This window comes from Bos taurus, chromosome 3, assembly GCF_002263795.3.
Source record: "Bos taurus isolate L1 Dominette 01449 registration number 42190680 breed Hereford chromosome 3, ARS-UCD2.0, whole genome shotgun sequence".
Lineage (NCBI taxonomy): Eukaryota > Metazoa > Chordata > Mammalia > Artiodactyla > Bovidae > Bos > Bos taurus.
This window is the reverse complement of record NC_037330.1, coordinates 16,516,490-16,537,298: the sequence shown is the minus strand read 5'-3', so window position 1 is coordinate 16,537,298 and position 20,809 is coordinate 16,516,490. Positions and strand designations below refer to the sequence as shown.

At 39.3% G+C, this 20,809-nt stretch overlaps 1 protein-coding gene across 5 annotated transcripts in view; it reads right to left on the bottom strand.

Moving 5' to 3' along the window:
• Window positions 1–20,809, bottom strand: part of GATAD2B (GATA zinc finger domain containing 2B) — an 83,892-nt gene that overhangs the window by 53,533 nt on the left and 9,550 nt on the right. Inside the window, exon 2 of one of the 5 annotated variants that reach the window (XM_010802875.4) lies at window positions 1,508–1,549. The exons of the other annotated variants lie outside the window; for them this stretch is intronic. The gene's annotated coding sequence lies outside the window, so the exon portion shown is untranslated. The remainder of the gene's footprint in view (window positions 1–1,507; window positions 1,550–20,809) is intronic. 5 annotated transcript variants of the gene reach the window in all.

Here is a 20,809-nt window from a genome sequence, read left to right as displayed (position 1 = left end):
GGCTGGACCAGGTCTTGACTGCAGCATGCGGGATCTAGTTCCCTGACCAGTGACAGAACCAAGGCCCCCTGCGTTGCTAGTGTGAAGCCTTAGCCACTGGACCACCAGGGAAGTCCCAGTATGACATTCTTTTATTCACTAATATACTTTACTTCACATTTCCATTTAACACAAGAGCTGTTCATATATATGTAACACATCTAAGAAGCACATAAAGAGAAATTAAGAAAAAAGGAACAGTGGTAAGTTGAAATATAATTTCTAAATGAGCTCTTAATGACCAATGAAAGATACAATCATGCCAAGTGAATTCCAAAACTGTAACACTTGCAATATCTGGAAGCTTAGATCTTTCCTTTTTTCTCCCTTTCAAGAACTATTTGACCTTCTCTTTGAACAACCCTAACTGCAGCAGATGGCAGGGGGAGACTACTGCATTTTTATAATGTACTAAATAAAACAACAACAAGAAATAAAGAAAATATGGGGGGCGGATTCAAAGGAAAAGCTAATATATAATTTGCTCTGTGACCCGGCCTTTTGCTTCTCCTTAAGAGCACCTCCCCTCCACCCCATACTCTGGGCAATCCTGAATGATTTGAAACAGTTTCGAAAAAAGTATCTAACAAATTACAGCTGTTAATTCAGGAGGCACTTCTCCTCCAGTCACCCCTCTTCCTCACACACACATACCTCTGCACTGGGACAAGAAGAAGAGTCAGAACAAACTGCTTCAAGTCCCAAGAGCTACACCTCACTAGGAACATGGTCACTACCACCTGGACAGAGAAGCTCTCATTGTGCCACAACAAAAGTATCTTTTTAAAAAAATAAGGATGGCTAGGGAAAAAGTGTGTATTTATATCAAAAGGGTATTTTTCTTGCTCTAAGCCTTCCCCTTTTCCTGGTCCATTAGCCCAAATAAGCAGAGATGACACAGACTTCCTTATATAATAGTCCGTGATTTCCTAGACTGCAGGCCTTTCCCTTTGTGTTCTGTATACACTTACACACGCGAGCGCGCGCACATTCTCATTGCTTCGCAGCCCCTGGCATGATGCCAGCACTCAGTCAGCTGGTCGACTCCATTCACAGAGCAGGGTTGGAGCTGACATGGAAAGGGGGGGGGGGTGGATAGTGAGGGTAAGGGGGAGCTAGAACCATCACTGCTATAGACAAAAGAAATTTTAAAAAAGAAAAAGAAGACCTTAACATAACATTCCTCTCACAGCTTCAGCTCAAAGAAAACTAGAATCCAGAAACCATTACAAAAAGCAAAAAGATGAAGCAGAGGGGTTGAGAATCCAAATCAAAAGGGGCTTTGTATGAGAACAATTATTCCGCAACAAATTTTTTAAAAGCAATGGTATTTATTACTTCAATTCCATCAGAAACCTCAGCATATCTAACCTTCTACATATAGTGAGGAAAAGGTTGTGAAGAATTCAGTTTCTGCTTTTAGAAAAAGAAAGAAGGGGGCTGGGGCAAGACAGTTAAATGTACTTACAGGTATACATTTTTCTGCTCCCTCCTCTAGCTGCCAGGAAAGCTGGAGACAAGAAAGGGGGGGAAACAGAAAAAGGAGGGAAAAAAGGAATAAGAGATGGGTTTAGGTTTTTGTTTTGTTTTGGGGGGAGGGGGGAGAGGTTCCCTTTCTCTCTTCTATCGTAAGAGAAGCTCTTTCTATAGCACAGGGGCGGCCCCATACGTGCCAGCCCCCTTGAGAGACCTGCACAAACCCGGTTTCCAAGCGGGCACTGCCCTGCCAATCACATGGCGTACTGTTATATTAAACAAAAGAAACAGGGGGATGCTTACTTTTACCCATGATGCCTAGCGGGGGCAGGAGCGGGGGGGAGAAAAACCAGTTGTAGCCGGTTTGTAACCTCAGGACATGGATTATCTCTTAATTTTTAAAAGTCATTTGTGGTACAAAAGTCAGTCAGTCTCCCCACCCTAACTATCACCCCCATTATTCTGGCCTAGTGCCAAACTCTGCCTTCATTCATGAGAGCTAGTTTCCTCTCAAATCATGATGCTTTAACTGTTTAGTTTCCAAAGCCAACATCCAAGACAGGAAATCAAAGCATCAACACCAAAACATATTCCAAATTACAAAAACAAAGAAATATTGCCAATGAAGCTCCTTTTCTTTATCCCTTATTGCTAGTGCTAGGAAAAAGACACTGATAAGACTGTAGATGTACTCACTGAAGATTTTTTTCCTGAAGTTGTCTCACAGGTATTTACCCCTATCAACTACCACCACTCAGAACAGTTGAATTCACATTTAACAAAAATCATATAGCAAGGTTTCACACTGAAGGAGTCATAACAGTATACACAAACTCTATAAAAAATGGCTAAGTCCTTGTATTGTATATTTTACAACAGTTTCTCCTAATGAACATTTCTTTTCCTGTTTTCGAACAAATCTCCCCAATCACTTTATAAGGAGTTTTTATTTCCCAAAAGTACTGATTAGGGGTCAGAAAGTGGCAGGGAAGAAACCCAAGCAAACCAAGGAAGAGCTAAAGCAGTGGTAATTGTTTTGGAGATCTATTGGCTGAAGGACATTTACTTTCAGATCTTTGTTTCAGGAAATAAATTCTTTATAAACAGTTAACAACGAATAATGGGAGCAGGGGAGAGATTTTCTTACTTTTCAACTGATATCAATTTATCACCCAAGTACCTGCCTCATTTGGGTCTCTGAAACTCAAATCATAACTGTGGTTAGTCCACCAAAATCTCTCACAAAACCTTAGCTTTGTCCAAATATTAAAGCTTCTAGAGTCTAGAGAATATAGAGAAAAATAATCAACACTCTACCCAAAGATATTAATTTGTAAATAAAAGTCCTGAACAACCTAATATTACCTTCAATTTTCAGAAAAGGAATACTGACTGAACTAAACCTGAAGTAGGTAATATTGACCACTGGTATAAGGCATTCAATAATCCACAAACTATAAAGGAAAACCCTACATCTAAATCAAGCTAAGCTTCGAGTGGCTGACGCTGTACCATCTCAGTCACAGTAAGTTGTACTTAATAGGAGTCCATCAGAGGTCTCCAGGTCTAGAACACTATCATTTTAGGAGATAAAGGAAAATATGATGTCTGTGATAAATAGGGCAACGAATATAATCAATTTTCCTCTTACTCAACACATTTCCACCAGAGACCAACTATGAATTGCAAACTGAAGTTCACTAGCTCCATGTTTAATCAGGGTAGGAAAGACTGTCTATCTTTTAACAATCACTCAGAGAGCGTGCCCATTTCAGCCCACACATTTGATTGCATTTAAACACTGGTCAATTTTTATCAGTCTTTAAGATAATATAAAAGGCTTACGATACAGTTAAGCTGTCAGGAGTGATTACCACTGCTGCTGTGCTGTGTCGAGTCCTGTTTGGCTAGCTGTTTGTGACTCCATTAGCAAAGAATTAACTTTCCAACATTATACAGGCTAAGACAGTATACTATGCTTACTACAATGCCTGTCTTTATATTAAACTGATTAGTAGTCCAGAGATACCAGAGATGCTCAAACCAACAGGTATTTTTCTTCAAGATCCTCAAAAGTTAAGAATTACATGGTTAAAAAAAAAAAAAAAAACTACATGGTAGCAACTTCCCTGGTGGTCCAGTGGCTAACACTCAGTTCAGTCACTCAGTCATGTCCGACTCTTTGTGACCCCATGGACTGCAGCACGCCAGGCTTCCCTGTCCTTCACCAACTCCTGGAGCTTACTCAAACTCATGTCCATCAAGTCGGTGATGCCATCCAACCATCTCATCCTCTGTCTTCCCCTTCTCCTCCCGCCTTCAATCTTTCTCCATGAACCCCATGAACAGTATGAAAAGGCTAACACTCTGTGTTCCCAATTCGGGGTTGGGGGGAGGCGGGGGTGGGGGGGAGTGGAGGGGGTGGTGTGAGTTCGATCCCTGGTCAGGGAACTTGGTCTCACATGCCACAATTAAAAGCTTGCATGCCACAACTAAAGATCCTTCATGCTGCAACGAAGACTGAAGACTCCGCATCCCACAACTAAGATTTAAAACTGGACGTACCCAAATTAAAAAAAAAAAAACAAAAAAAACTATACGGTAGCTAGTGACCCTGCTCTTTTCAACTAAATCATCATCATCCAAAACCAAAAGTATTTCATTGTATGAGCTGAAAATTGTAAACTTAGCAATACTCCTTGGCAAATGTTATTCAAGTTGTGATGCTCTGAAGAATATAAAATTCTTTAAAAAAAAGAAAAGATTTAACATTCACTGAGCATTTAATACACTGAATATTTAGATAATCCACACAATAAACCAGTAGAGTGAGATCCTTTTCCCGTTTTATAGATATGGAAACTAATTTGGTAAAATTAATAAATTTGAATGAAGTCACTCATCCAGCTAACTCATTCAGTAGATGCTGGCTCCAATGCCCACACTTGATCCACTACAGCATGATGACTTGGCTATTTCTTGGCCAAAACTCAAGAGCCCAGTTCACTGCGCTTGCTGTGCCATCCATTCCCTGCACTAAAGGAAGTATCAATCAAATACAACTGAAGTAACAAATACAAACTCTTTTACAAGCACTTATAATTTCTACTCCTAGAAGATTTCATGCAAGACTTCTCGAGAAAGGCTAATAAGCATATACAATCTAGATATGTGAAAGAGATCTGATAGATAAATGTCTGGGAGGGTCAAATCATAAAGGGTAATCATTATGAGGAAAGAGGTGATTATCTTTCTGGACTCAGGAAACAGGATTCAAATAAATAATAACTTAAAGTCTTCTTGAAGGTACTCCTAAAAGACAAAAATGAACTTCATAGAACCAATATCAGAATTGGTTCGCAGCAATATCAGAAACGAATTCACAAAAACCACACAGTTACCCCATCTTTGCACTTCACAAATTTTATAAGTAGTTTGCTAAAGTTTTTGTGCCAGTTTTTAATATATGTCTTTGAGCTCAGAGAACAAGTGCATTAAAGTAGGAACCACTACTAAAGTTAAAAAATAAAATTTAAAAAACTTAAAAATCTTAACCTATATCTAAGATTATTTTATATAAAATTCACAAGTTATTTATTGGTATCAAAAACAAAAAGCCAAGCTAAAGTATCCAGCGGTTAGTCCTCTCCTGCAAACTCTGTATAGTTCCATTTCCAGTGAGTCTATTCTATTTGGAAAAATCAGCTCATGACATTTCAAAACCACCATTACAACAACAAACAGATCAAAGAACAGCAGAACCCTATGCATATGATCAATAAGCTCCCATTTTTTAAATTAAGTGTAGAAAAGTTCAACTAATCAAAAGTTAGTTCTGAGGAGATGGGAGTTCTCTACATATTTAGAAATAATACAGCATGCAATCAACAGTACTGCAAAGAAAATGATTTTGCTATCCCAAGCTTGATGCACAAATTGGGAATTAATTCCAAAATAATGTATTGAGTCTCTAAAAACAGATGATTTGCGCTCAGTAGGTAAAACAGAATAATGCCTATTTGAACAGGGGGAAAAAATCAGTCTTCAATATTTGAGAGTTATAAATTAGTGACTGATTGATACTGAAGTATCTACCACTAATTGGGAGAATGTATTTATTAAAAACTGGGTGAAAGTCAAATAAAAACTAAGTACACTGCCTTATAAAGTAGAATATGGACTGGGTCTGATACAGGAACAGAGGAAATAAGAACAAGGCTTCCTGTTCTGAGATAGTATTTAAATTAAGGAGTATTGTCTCCCCCCCTCCCCCCGCCCCCCACAAAGTAATATTCCTTAATGTGTTCACTCCTGGACTTATAGGAAATAAAATTATTGTAGAGGGAATTCCCTGGTGGGTTAGGCCTTGGCACTTTGACTGCCAGGGCCTGAATTTAATTCCTGGTCAGGGAACTAAGATCCCACAAGCCATGGTGCAGCCCAAAAAAAAAGTTTGAGAGACTTTTTTTTAAAGAAGAACGGCCAAAAGCCTTCTATTGTTCAAGTATTAAAAATAATTTTTAAATTACTGCTATACCCTACTCTCAATGACTTAATCACCATATGCATGCTTATCACTCAGTTGTGTCTGACTTTTTACGACCCCATGGACTGTAGCCCACCAGGCTCCTCTGTCCATAGAATTTTTCAGGCAAGAATACTGGAGTGAGTTGCCATTTCCTCCTTCAGGGGATCTTCCCAACCCAGGAATTGAACTGGTATCTCCAATGCAGGCAAATTCTTTACCACTGAGCCACTGGGGAAGCCCTTTTAAATCACCATATAAAAGAAGTAAATTATATCAACCATTTTACCTCTCATGAGACATAAAATGTTCCTAAGCCAGTCTTTTCTACAAGGGTGGTTTACCTTCCCAAGGACACTAGGGACTTTCACTATCCAGAGGAAAAAGAAACAGGAAAATCACCTAGAGCATTAAGTATTTAATACTTATAAAAGAATGTTTTGGAACCTTCTCTTTCAAAAGACAAAGCAAAAGACAAAGCAGGGATCCACAAAGTAACTACAGTCTCGAATCCCTAACTTATTCTAATCCTTCTATCAGCAGCTTGCTAGTGATTCCTAGTGACCATGCCTAAGAACATCTCATTTCTTAATACTTGACTGCTATTTTCATTCTCTCCTATTTGTTCCATCCCTGTATCTTTGTTGGGGCACCAAGTTCTTTTCAGACAAATCACTAATGTTCATACATATAAAAATTCAACTCAAGGGACTTCCCTGGTAGTCTAATGGTTAAAATTCCACTGCAGGGGGCATGGGTTTGGTCCCTGGTCAGGGAAATAAGATTCAGCATGTGGCGTGGCATGGCCAAAATAAAAAACAAACCAAAATTCAACCCAAACATCCTAATGTGCTGACACCTGTCATCAGCTAAGTGTCGCTGCAGAAAGAGAGGAAAGTCGCCTTTTAGTAGTCAAATCAACATTTTGTCATAGATTTTCTAAGCACTTGGATTCTTTTTCATCTGGCTTTTTTCTGTTACTAGATATCCACTAGTGTCTCTAGCTTTCAATGGGTAAAGCTCCTAGTCTATGAACACCTTTGCTTAGAGTTTCAGATATTTTACTCTACATTAAGCTTCTCATATTCCACTTCTGTTGCAAAGACTGCTCTTAACTTTATCACTAAGTCACAAACAATGCCCATTATGTGTATGTAGGGCTTCCCTGGTGGCTCAGACAGGCCTGCAATGTGGGAGACCTGGGTTCGATCCCTGGGTTGGGAAGATCCCCTGAAAGGAGGAGCTACCCTACCCACTCCAGTATTCTGGCCTCCTGGAGAATTCCATGGACTGTATAGTCCATGGAGTCACAAACAATCGGACACACCGAGTGACTTTCACTCACTCACTCACATATGTATATGTACATATACACAACACACACACCAAGCTACATTCTACATGCTCATGTTCTACTCAATCTCTGACTTTAAAGAGTCTCCAACCAGGAACAATCTAAGGTAAAATAAATTATTGTAGCTACACAATGACTTCCATAAACTTTCAAAATCTATCCTACACTTTAATAATTACCACACTGAATTCCTATGCTCAACAGACTATACTAGAAAACTAGATCTAACTATCCATTTAATTATCAAAGATGGAGAAATCACTTTGGAATCTAGCCTACTGTCCTGGTTGGGCGAGTTCAGAATTCACTTCAATCTGTGACAATCCTGGTACACTTATGAGGCACCAAGATACTACAATTTCAGGATAACCATCTTGTATTACACTAACCAGAAAAATGGAAGCCAATATAAAAGGAAAGATCTTGAAAGAAAAAAGTGGTAAATGGTAAATGTGTGACTGTCGAATTTAAAATAAACTTTCCTTTTATTAAATTTTATGTTATATGTGTTATGTGTGTTAGTTGCTCGGTCGTGTCTGACTCTTTGTGACCCCACAGACTGTCGCCCGCCAGACTTCTCTGTCCATGCAATTCTCCAGGCAAGAATCCAGGAGTGGATTGCCATTCCCTTCTCCAGAGGAACTTCCCAACCCAGGGACTGAACTCTGGTCTCCTGTATCACAGGCAGATTCTTTACCATTTGAGCTTCAGAGAAGTCTGTTTTATTAAATTTTAAGTATCTTCAAAATATGTTCTCTGTATTTTCAACATTAAAATTAACCACCTCAGTATTACTGGCACTTGGGGCCAGATAATTCTTCATTGTAGGACTCTGTCCTGTGCACTGCAGGATGCTTACTCTGGCCTCTACATCGCACATGCCAGTAGCATCAACACCCCCGGTTTTGAGAACCAAAAATGTTCCCATACAGAGCCCAAATGTCCTGTAGAGGGCAAAATCCTTCCCAGTTAAGAACCACTACATTAGAGCGAACGCCATCCATATGATTTTACCCTCAAGGAGGTCTGTGGCTATTATTACCAACAATCTTAACCTTGCAATTTAACATAAATACTGACAAAGGAAATAAGAAAAGTTAAGAATTCTATCAAATACCTTTAGGAGAAGGGAAGGATAACTAGGAGGAAGCATGAAAAAGGCTGCTGGGTAGAGGTAATCTTCTATGTCTCTTATTTAGGTGGTTACCTTATAAAACATGTTCTGTATGTATACTGTATCTCAGGTTAAAAAACAAAACAAACAAACAAAGTTTACCAAAAACACGACAAAATAAAACTGATAGGCAAGAAGCGTGACAGCATTTCCTTGCTTCAATGCTATTAGAAATCAAGTACAAAGGGTATAGAACCAAGACATCTGAGGTGCAGGGAAAGGAGTCCCTAAATACTTGATGATGTAATGATTTATTCTTGATTTTAAGATATATGCTGCTGCTGCTGCGTCACTTCAGTCGTGTCCAACTCTGTGCAACCCCAAAGACAGCAGCCCACCAGGCTCCCCCGTCCCTGGGACTCTCCAGGCAAGAACACAGTATTCAAATCCTTCCTTTGGCCACACAGCTCCAATTACTCATTCTTTTTTTTTTTTTTAAACCTATAAAGCTTTCTAAGATTGATAATCACATCTGGCATTAGGGTCATATATATCTTTCACTGAGACTTTCATACCTTTGACACAGTTAAGAATGGCTCTTCAAAAACTCCTCTAACAAGAAAAATCTCTACGTAGCACTAAAGACATCTGCATGAGATTAGGTATGAAACAGAATGGCTCCTAATAGCAAGACAATTGCCTATCCCCAAGCAAAAACCCCACTCAAACAAGAACTGGATTCTCTACTCCAACAAGTAGGGCAAATAAAGGGGATAATCTGAAACAAAAAGGAAAGTAGGTGGGATCATAAAAACTAAACAGCTTCTAAGCCTGAGAGTGGATGAGAAAATTTTCAGATCAAGAAAGCAATTCCTAGTACTGACTAAAATATTAACTACAGTTTAAAAGATCTTTCTATATTCTATTTGTACATCCATAAATTTGAGAAAAAAATGTCATCAGACTAGATATTTAATGCTTCATTGCTTTTCATAATCCAAGACAACTGTATTAAGATCCCTGTTTGAAGGGTTTCTTAGAAAAGAAAAATTCATTAACCAAATATTTCCAGTTAATTAAAAAATACCGTAGCTATGACTTTGAAAACTAAAACAATATATATAGCTTAAAACACTTTTTAAAAGGAAGAAGAGATGAAGAGCACTCAGATTATCTGATTTTGCCCTTTCTGTTTCTTCTAATACGATGAGAGCAGAATAGTACTACATAATGCCAGGAGAATGCGATGAAACAGTTTCCTCAAATATGATTACTTGATTTTCAGTGCTAAATGTCTCAGACTATCCAATTGGGTACAAGGGAAAGATTAGTGTTTCCCAGGGAAATACTGTGAACTACGTAAGTGATTGTGGTGGTGGTTTAGTTGCTCAGTTGTGTTCTGACTCTTTGCAACCCTGTGGACTGTAGCTCGCCAGGCTCCTCTGTCCATGGGATTTCCCAGGCAAGAAAATGGGAGTGGGTTGTCATTTCTTCCTCCAGGGGATCTTCCTGACACAGGGATCAAACTCACATCTCCTGCTTGGCAGGCAGACTCTTTACCATTGAGCCACTGGGGAAACCCCAAATAAGTCATTCAGTTCAGTTCAGTCGCTCAGTCGTGTCCGACTCTTTGTGACCCCATGAATCGCAGCAGGCCAGGCCTCCCTGTCCATCACTAACTCCCGGAGTTCACCCAGACTCACGTCCATCGAGTCGGTGATGCCATCCAGCCATCTCATCCTCTGTCGTCCCCTTCTCCTCCTGCCCCCAATCCCTCCCAGCATCAGAGTCTTTTCCAATGAGTCAGCTCTTCTCATGAGGTGGCCAAAGTACTGGAGTTTCAGCTTCAGCATCATTGCCTCCAAAGAAATCCCAGGGCTGATCTCTTTCAGAATGGACTGGTTGGATCTCCTTGCAGTCCAAGGGACTCTCAAGAGTCTTCTCCAAACACCACAGTTCCAAAGCATCAATTCTTTGGCGCTCAGCTTTCTTCACAGTCCAACTCTCACATCCATACATGACCACTGGAAAAACCATAGCCTTGACTAGATGGACCTTTGTTGGCAAAGTAATGTCTCTGCTTTTGAATATGCTATCTAGGTTGGTCATAACTTTCCTTCCAAGGAGTAAGCATCTTTTAATTTCATGGCTGCAGTCACCATCTGCAGTGATTTTGGAGCCCCCAAAAATAAAGTCTGACACTGTTTCCACTGTTTCCCCATCTATTTCCCATGAAGCGATGGGACCGGATGCCATGATCTTCGTTTTCTGAATGTTGAGCTTTCAGCCAACTTTTTCACTCTCCACTTTCACTTTCATCAAGAGGCTTTTGAGTTCCTCTTCACTTACTTTGCTCCAAATAATCAAAATTGTATCATGTTGCTCTGAAGTGAAAGCATCTGCACAGGAAATGTTTGTTCTATAGGCACCCAGTACTATGTCTTTAAGAAACACCAACTATGTTGTAATGGATTCAAATCACCACTTCTGCTGTGTACGTTAGGGGTCCCCAAACTAAATACTTGGCCAAAGTTTAATACATCTAAAAGTAAAAAGGATTACCAAAAAAGATGCCCCTACTTTAGTAACTTTCTATGTCCGCATACGCAAAGACCACATTCCTTTAAAATGCTGCTGCTTGAGACTTCCCTGGTGGTACAATAGATAAGAATCTACCTCCCTGGTCCAGGAAGACTCCAAATGCCTTGAGGAGCAACTAAAGCCCATGCACCACAACTACTGAGCCCGCATGCCATGACTACTGAATCCTGTCTGCCTAGAGCTTGTGCTCCGCAACAAGAGAAGCCACCACAATGAGAAGCCTGTGTACCTCAATGAAGAGTAGCCCCCACTCACAGAGAAAGCCCGCCTACAGCAAGGAAGACCCAGAACAACCAAAAAATTAATAATTTTTAAAAAAGAATCAGATGCACTCAAACTTAAAAAAAAAAAAAAAAGGCTGCTGCTCTGCTGAAACTACCAAAACACCAATCCCAAATCACAGAGCTATTAGTATTTTCTGTCAAATATGGAGAAGGAAATGGCAACTCATTCCAGTATTCTTGCCTGGGAAATCCCATGGACAGAGGAGCCTGGTGGGCTGCAGTCCATGTGGTCACGACAGAGTCAGGCAAAGACTCTGAGGACTTTGTTGTCCTCAACAACAACAAAGGGTTCCCTCCACCAACACCCTGGGCATCTATATTAGATTTAGACTTACTCAACAAGATGAAATTCTATTGGGCAACCACTTTTAAACTTCCATGAAAATCAGTATCTCTCTGACTTTTGATTAAAACGTTCTTTTAAAAAACACAATCTGGGAAAAACTACGTCCAACTTATTACAAGTATTCACCAAATAGCTTCTCATCTGCTCAGTTATATCACCATTATTCTAGGACCAGAATTCATTTATACTACAGATTGGCCTTTTTCTGTAGAGGCTCAGATAAATATTTTAAGCTTTCAGAGTCTTATCTTTGTTGTGACAATTACCTTTGATATTATAGCAGTGTGAAAGCAGCCACTGACAACATGTAAAGAATGAGTGTGGTTATCTCCAATTAAATTATTTATAAATGCTAAATCAGAATTTTGTGTAATTTTCACACGAAATTGAAATATCATGAAATATCCTTCTTTTGATTTTTTGTTTGACTGCACTGGTCTTCATTGCTGCTCTTCTTAGCTGCAGCAAACGGGGCTTGTCTTGTTGCAGGGCACAGGCTCTAGGACTCTAGGGCTTCGGCAGTTGTGGTGCGCAGGCTCAGCTGCCCCACGGCATGTAGAGTCTCCTGTGACCAGGGATTGAACACGTTGTCCCCTGCTTCGACAGGCGGATTCTTAACCACTGGACCACAAGGGAAGATCCTTCTTTTCATTTTTTCCAACCATTTAAAACTATAAGAAGCAATCATAACTCTTAGCTCATGGGCTGGACAAAACACAAGCAACAAGCAGAATCTGGCCTACTTGCCCTTTGTTTGCTGACTTCTGATCTGTAACCTCTCATTTGACTATTAAACATTTCAACTGTACCAAAAAGTGTAGAGAATAATATAACAACCATTTACTTATCAACTATTTTAAGAGATATAATACTACAAATAAAACTGAAGCTCTCTGAGTAACTGTTTAAATCCTATTTTTCTCTTCCTTTCCCCAAAGTAATCACCACAATGAGTTTCGGTTATCACTGTCCTTTTTTTTTTTTTTTTTTAGTACTTTTGCTCTATGTGTTCAGCTATATCTATATAAAAAATATTGCATCATTTTTCAAGTTTAAGTTTTATGGTATTATATCATATACATATGTATATCACTTTGCAACTTAATTTTTTCTTTAAAAGTACTTCTGATATTATCCCGGTTAATACAGGTAACTGGCTTCCTCATCTTAGCTGGTGTGTGCCCATGCTCGGTCCCTCAGCCATGTCTGCTCCTTTGTGCCCCAAGGCCTGTGGCCCGTTGGGCTCCCCTGCCCACAGACTTCTCCAGGCGAGAACACGCAAGTGGGCTGCCAGTTCCTCCTCCAGGGCGACTTCCCAGGCCAGGGCTCGAATCCGCATCTCCTACACTGGCAGGCAGATTCTTTACCTCTAAGCTACCTGGGAAGCCATAACATGGGGGATCTACTTCCTGGACCAGGGATCAAACCTGGGCCCCTGGCTGGGAGTGAGGAGTCTTAGCCAGGGAACCACCAGGAAAGTCCTTGACATTTATCCAAGTTGACACATGTAACTAGTTTATTCATCTTAAATGGTACAAAGAATGCCAACTATGAGGTATCACAATATAGTTTTCTACTTCCTATTCACTCAACTAATTAATTACATATTATATGGCAGGCACTATTTTAGGTGCAAGAGCTACAATAGTGAATAAGGCAAAATTCTCCTCTCTACGGAGTTTACTCTGATGCACACTAACACTTTCTCTTTATTGATATTATCTCTTTCCAAGCGAAGTCTCAAAAGTGGCTCTAGCCTAATTTTATCCAAAATATGAAAGTGAAGAAAAAGTGATCAATTTTAGTAAATGGAAGAGAAATCCTCTCTCCTTCATAAAAATATTTCTTATAAAGCTGAGATGAAAGAAAATTTTTAAAATAAAATTTTCCCCAAATATAAAAACTGTTAAGCTTTCAACATTTTAATATTAGAGACCCATTCACGGTTGTCTTCATTTAGACTTCACTATAAACAGGTAGGAGAAGGCAATGGCACCCCACTCCAGTACTCTTGCCTGGAAAATCCCATGGACAGAGGAGCCTGATGGGCTGAAGTCCATGGGGTCTCGAAGGGTCGGACACGACTGAGCGACTTCACTTTCACTTTTCACTTTCATGCATTGGAGAAGGAAATGGCAAGCCACTCCAGTGTTCTTGCTTGGAGAATCCCAGGGACAGGGGAGCCTGGTGGGCTGCCATCTATGGGGCTGCACAGAGTCAGACACGACTGAAGCGACTTAGCAGCAGCAGCATAAACAGGTAGTACTGATGATAAGACATCTGGAGATCCTAATTTCTTTTCCTCTTCATTTCCAAAAACCAGAGTCAAGCAATAAGGAAGACAAAGATCAGCAGTGGATCTAAATCTTTGATCAGTCAACAGAAGGAAATATCACAGTAATCCAAAACTTAATAGAACAGATATTAATAGGCCCAGAAGACAATTACTCAGTCCTTGGAAATAAAATACAGATTTCCTAAGTAGAAATGAAGCAAGACATCACCATCACCAATAATTAATGGAAACAGTCTCCAATACTCTTTCCACTTCAAAGGAGATGGTAACTTTGAATACATCTGGAGAATCCCATGGACACAGGAGCCTGGCAGGCTACAGTCCATAGGGTCGAAAAGAGTCAGATAGGACTGAAGCGACTCAGCACACATGCCGTTGAATTAATCAGATTTCCTGTCACTCCCGTAAAGGATGTGTATGAACACTAAGTTTGTTTCATTTTACTCCTGCCCGTAGGCCCAGAATGTGGGGTCATGGTATCACCCAAGATAACACCCTACTCTGGGCAAGTGAAGGCCTACTTATAAGTTCTAAGTTCACTAAACAAAATTTAAATCTACTGAATAAAACAAATCACCTTAACTCTAAAAACAGAGAAATGGGAATGAGGAAGAAGACAAATAACTTACCAATGAGCAGGAAAACTAGTTAGAAAGGAAATCTGAGTAGTATAAAGCATTTGGTCTTATTCGTCTTAACATCCCCATTCCCTGAAAACAGCAATTTAGCAGAGTTTGGCTCTCTGCCTCTGCCCACTGGGAGTTTAATAGGGACTCCAGTAAGGAGTTTCCATGAAAGCAGTCAACTGGGAACTATACATGCTCATTCTTATTGAGGTTGTCCTGATCTTAAGAGACTGTGGTGACAAATCAACTTACCAAAGTTTTAAAAGGTTTAGATTAACAATTTTTTTTTTTTTTTTTAATTTTTGGCTGTGCTGGGTCTTTGCTGTAGCATATGGGCTGCGGTGTGTGGGCTTCTCACTGCAGTGAAGCTTCTCTTGTTGCAGAGCACAGGCTTCAGTAGTTAAGGCATGTGGGCTTCGTAGCTGCAGCTTGAGGGTGCTAGAATACGGGCTCAGCAGTTGCCCTGCGGCATGTGGAATCTCAGTTTGAGGACCAGGGATCGAACCCGTGTCTTTTGCATTGGCAGGCAGATTCTTAACCACTGGACCCGAAGGGAAGTCCCATGTTTGACAACTGATTGGTTTGAAGGCCACTTTGAACAAGTAAAATTTTCTGTTCAACTGTGTACTACTCTTCCCAACAACTGGCTACAGTTAGATGGCCAATAATCAAATCCAGAGATAAATGCTTTTAAGAAAAGAAATGCTAACAAGATACAGAGACACTTGAAGACAGTACTCATCACTATCCAACCACATTGTTTCCCTCAAATTTAGATTTAAACTGAGTTGTTTTAGAAACTTTCACAACCTGCTGGTATGAATGTAAACAGGTACAAATTACAGGAGGATAATTTACTATCTGACAAATTTTTCAATGTGCATGCCCTTTGGTCCAATAATTGTATTTCTAGAAGTTTTACCAACAGATACACTAAAATGTATGTAAGATGTTTCACTGGAATCCTGATTATGACAATACACTCACACACTAGAAACATCTATTCCTCGGTGGGGATAGGCTGGGTACAAACTAAAGTATATCCATACAACGAGATACTGTACAATCACCAAAACAATGATAAACATGAATGTAACACACACATACACACAGTATGGTATAATGCTAAACAATCTGAGCCAAACAGTCAAAACTTCCTGATTCTGTATCCCAGCTCTTTTATTTATTAAGTCTGTGACCTTAGGGAAATCACTTAACCTCTTTGTGCCTCAGTTTTTTAATTGTAAAAATGGAGGTACTGTGAGGATTAAACAAGTTAATGTGAAGTGCTTAAAACAGTACTTGCACATAAAAAAGCCCAGTAATGTTAGTTATTATTTAAAAAAACGTATCCAAGGGAATTCCCTGGTGGTCCAACGATTAGGACCTGGCATTTTCACTGCCATGAGCCTTAGTTCAATCCCTGACTTGGGAACTAAGATGTAGCAAGCCACAAGACGTGACCAAAAACAAGAGAGACACATCTAAGGTGATAGGGGCAAGCAATTACAACAGCTAAAACTAAAACAACGCAAGTTAGGACAGATACAGATAGATGGAATAAAGAGAGGTTTTTGAAGGAAGAATTTTCAGGATTTGGTAAGCTTAAATCACACTCTGAACCAAGTTGTAAAAGATGCTGATATGTTGTTTCCTAATATGTTTGGTCACTTAATTTATAAACACACTGTATCTAATATTGTAGTTCTTTTAATACATGTCTTCTCTTCTGGACTATGTATCTTCTTGAGGACTGAAGTTTTATAGTTAATCTTTACTTGCTATAGAACACTTATGTGTATGTCTTTTACATAGTAGACATACAATAAGTACCTAATACCTATAAATGTTCATATAAATATATGAATAGCCAGGCTTTTTCAGTTGCCCACAACCAGCAGATTTAAGTGGTTACAAAGTAAACAGAGCGCTGACACATGGGTAAAGAGATCCAAGTTTCCTTTTTTATCATTTTTTTCTAGACCAAACTAGTGGAGGATAGAGAAAAACCACCTGGGGTCTATATACTCTAGGAACTAGAAAAATAACCCTGTATCACTTATTGGAGACTTGGGTTTTCTGATAAAATTTGAGACTTAAGACTACAGATGAAAAAACAAAACAGACTTTATAAACTAGGTAATCAGCACCCCTAAATTAAGTTTAATAACATACCAGTACTCAAATTATGTTTATTCAATGCTAAGAGAATAATAGCAATGAAAGTTATTAAAGAGCAAGACTTGTAGACAATAGGAAAGGTACACAGCCATAAACTTGAATATTCTTTCCCAACAAAGTTCTGATATCCATGAAAAGATTTTCACCCTCAAAATTTTCATTTAAAGAATAAGTAAATTCTCTATACATAGATTTGAAAAGAATCTCCTATATTATTAAATGAAAAAAAATGTAGAAAGCTATCTTTTGTGTAAAAAGAAAAACTAAAAAGAAATTCACATATGCTTGCATATACATAGAAAATTCTGAAATGACAGAAAAGGAATAACAATGATGATGTTTAAAACTAGGCAGGTGAGAAGTGATGAGAAACTTCTGTGTGTCTTGATTTTTTTTTTTTAATTTGAGGACTTCCGTGGTGGTCCAGTGGTTAAGAATTCACTTGCCAGTTCATGGGACACAGTTCTATCCCCGGTCTGGAAAAATCCCACATGCTGAGGGGCAACTAAGCGCATGTGCCACAACCACTGAGCCCACAGTCTAGAGCTGGTGAACTGCAACTACTGAAGCCCAGGCCAAGTGTCCCAGAGAACACGCTCTGCAAAAAGAAAAGCCACCGCTGGACTTCGCTGGTAGCACAGTAGACAGAAATCTGCCTGCCAATGCAGGGGACACGGATTTGATCCGTGGTCCAGGAAGATTCCACAAGCCGCAGGCAACTAAAGGCATATACCACGACTACTGGAGCCTGTGTGCCCTAGAGGCTGTGCTCTGCCACAAGACAAACCACCACAATGAGAAGTCTGTTCACCTCAATAAAGAATAGCCCCTGCTCACCCCAACTAGAGAAAGCCCACATGCAGCAACAAAGATCCAGCGCAGCCAAAAATAAATAAATTCTAACTAAACTTTTAACAATAAACAAAATGCTCCAACCACAGCAAATAAACTCATTTATAAGAGCAAAAGTTATCCAGAGTAACCCTGCTTCTAATACTGTAAAGAAAAATAACGTGATCCAAGGAGCTGGGTGAAATTAAAATTTTCTATGACAAGGACCAGCTGCCGTATTATAGTAACAGAATCCCATTCAGTTTAGTTTTATATTGTTTGGCCCAATATAAAAAAAGGATATGAAAAGAAAAACACAACCTAAAACTCATATGTCATCTCAAGGGATCCCAAATAGTCAAAACAATCTTGAAAATGAAAAAGTCAGAGGACTTACACTTACTGACTTCAAAATTTATTACAAAGCCCCAGTTACTGAAACAGTGTGGTATGAGCATAAAGACAGACATAAAAAACCAATAGAACAGAATACAGGCTCCAAAATAAACCTTTGCATATATGATCAAATGATTATCAACAAGGATCAAGACCACTCAGTGGAGACAGGACTGTCTTTTCAACAAATGGTTCTGGAAAAACTGGATATCCACATGCCAAAGAATAAAACTGTACCCTTACCTTAGAGCATATACAAAAATTAACTCAAAATGGATCAAAAACCTAAAAATAAGAACTAAAATTGAAAAACTCTTAGAAGGAAACACTGGAGGTAAGAGCTTCATGACAGAGTTGACAACAATTTCTTGAATATGACACCAAAAACAGCAAATAGTATACTGGATCTCATCAAAATTTTGTGCACCAAAGGACATTATCAACTGAGTAAAAAATAACTCAAAAAATGGGAGAAAGTATTTGTAAATCATATATCTGATACAGGATTAATATCCAGTAAAAAGAACTCGTATCACTCAATGACAACAAAACAAATAACCCAATTTAAAAATGGGTACATTGCTGGTGGGAATGAATAGTCACAAAAGAAAATAAACAGTTGTTGCTATTGTTCAGCTGCTAAATCGTATGCAAGACTCTGCAATCCCATGGACTGCAGCACACCAGGCTCCCCTATCCTCCACTGTCTCCTGGAGTTTGCTAAAATTCACGTCCACTGAGTCAGTGATGCTCTCTAACCATCTCACCCTCTGCTGCCCCCTTTACCTTTTGCCTTCAATCTTTCCCAGCATCAAGATCTTAAGGAATATTATTCAGCCTTAAAAAGGAATGAAATTCTGAGACGTTACAACATAGATGAACCCTGAAGGTATTATGCTAAAATTAAATAAGCTAGACACAAAAGGACAAATATTTTATGATTCTACTTATATGAAGACCCTAGAGTACTCAAATTCATAGATAAAGAAAGCAGAATGGAAGTTGCCAGGTGCTAAGCTGAGGAATGATGGGCAGTTATTTTTTAATAGGTACAGAGTTACTAGCCGCCAGGCACAGAGAAGTGAAGTTAAGGTCTAACAACTAGTTAAGTGGCAAAGTAGAAATGTGAACCCCAAACTTTCTAACTGTAGAACTATACTTTTTAAAATGACCAAAAGTTATTCCAGTGTAACCACAGAAGGAGATTTCAACTAATTATGTAAAAATACCTGAAGATTAGCACCAATACTAGACTACTTTCTCATATCCAGATACCAGAATTATACTTATGCACAACACTGAGAATAGTTGACTTGGAAAGATTAACAAGAGAGAGAGCACAAAACCAGCAAAAACTAATGTGCAGTCTAGGCAATGTATAGATGTGGTAAGCAGCCCCCATAAAAAATTAAAATGATCACTCCCAGTAAAGCAACTATACTCCAGTAATACTGAAAGTGAAAAAATGATCACTTCCAAAGGCTTCTTCACAGCTAATTCTTAAAGCTACAAAATAAGTAAAAATCTCACTGTTCTCCTCTAATACCTCTTTGTACCATAAAAGTGCCCCTTATACAGTCCTTTTCACACTCTTAACCCAACTGAATCTAGAAGACAGCACAGAAGTGACATAACTACAGATACTTTTGTTTTGCTTTTTTAAAAATATTTACTTACTGGGGACTTCCCTGATGGTTCAGTGGCTAAGACTCAAGGCTCCCAAGGTAAGGGGCCCGAGTTCGATCCCTGGTCAGGAAACTAGATTCCACATGCTGCAACTAAAGATCCCAAATGCTGTAACTAAGACTTGGTGCAGCCAAATTTATTTATTTGGCTCCAGCAGGTCTTAGCTGCGGCACACGGGATCATCAATCTTCGTGGCAACATGCAGATTCTTTAGCTGCAGCATATGAAATCTAGTTCCCTCATCAAGGACTGAACCTGGGCCCCCCTGCACTGCGAGCATGGACTCTTAGCCACTGGACCACCAAGGAAGTCCCTTTAGTATACTGTATTTTACTCCCTTCCTGTGAATATTATCAGGTATTCAGTCAGCCAGACTGAAGATTTAATTTGGAAATAGAAACCACTCAGATTCCAACCTTGGTTATACTCTTCTTGGACACCTACCACTCTGTCTTTGACAAAACTGGGAACCTACAATTTAATTCCAGATACACATCAAGGCTTTGGTAGCATCAGTGAAACAATCAGGACTTCCCTAGTGGTCCATCTGCCAATCAATGCAGGAGACATGGGTTAAATCCCTGGTCAGGGAAGATTCCACATGTCGCAGGGCAACTAAGACTGTTTGCCGCAACTACTAAGCCCACGCACAGCAACTACTGAACTAACTCTGTGTGCCCTGGAGCCTGTGCTCTGCAATAAGAGAAGCCACAGCAATGAGAAGCCCACGCTCGCCACAACTAGAGAGCTGCCCACGCTCGCCACAACTAGAGAGCTGCCCACGCTCGCCACAACTAGAGAAAGCCTGTGCACAGTAACGAAGACCCAGCGCAACCAAAAATAATAATTAAATAAATACTTTTTTTAAATTTTATTTTTAAACTTTACATAATTGTATTAGTTTTGCCAAATATCAAAATGAATCCGACACAGGTATACATGTGTTCCCCATCCTGAACCCTCCTCCCTCCTAAATAAATACTTTTAAAAATGCAACAATCAAAACAGTTCATAACAAGTGGTACCCCTTTATGTACAGTAATTCATTAGATCT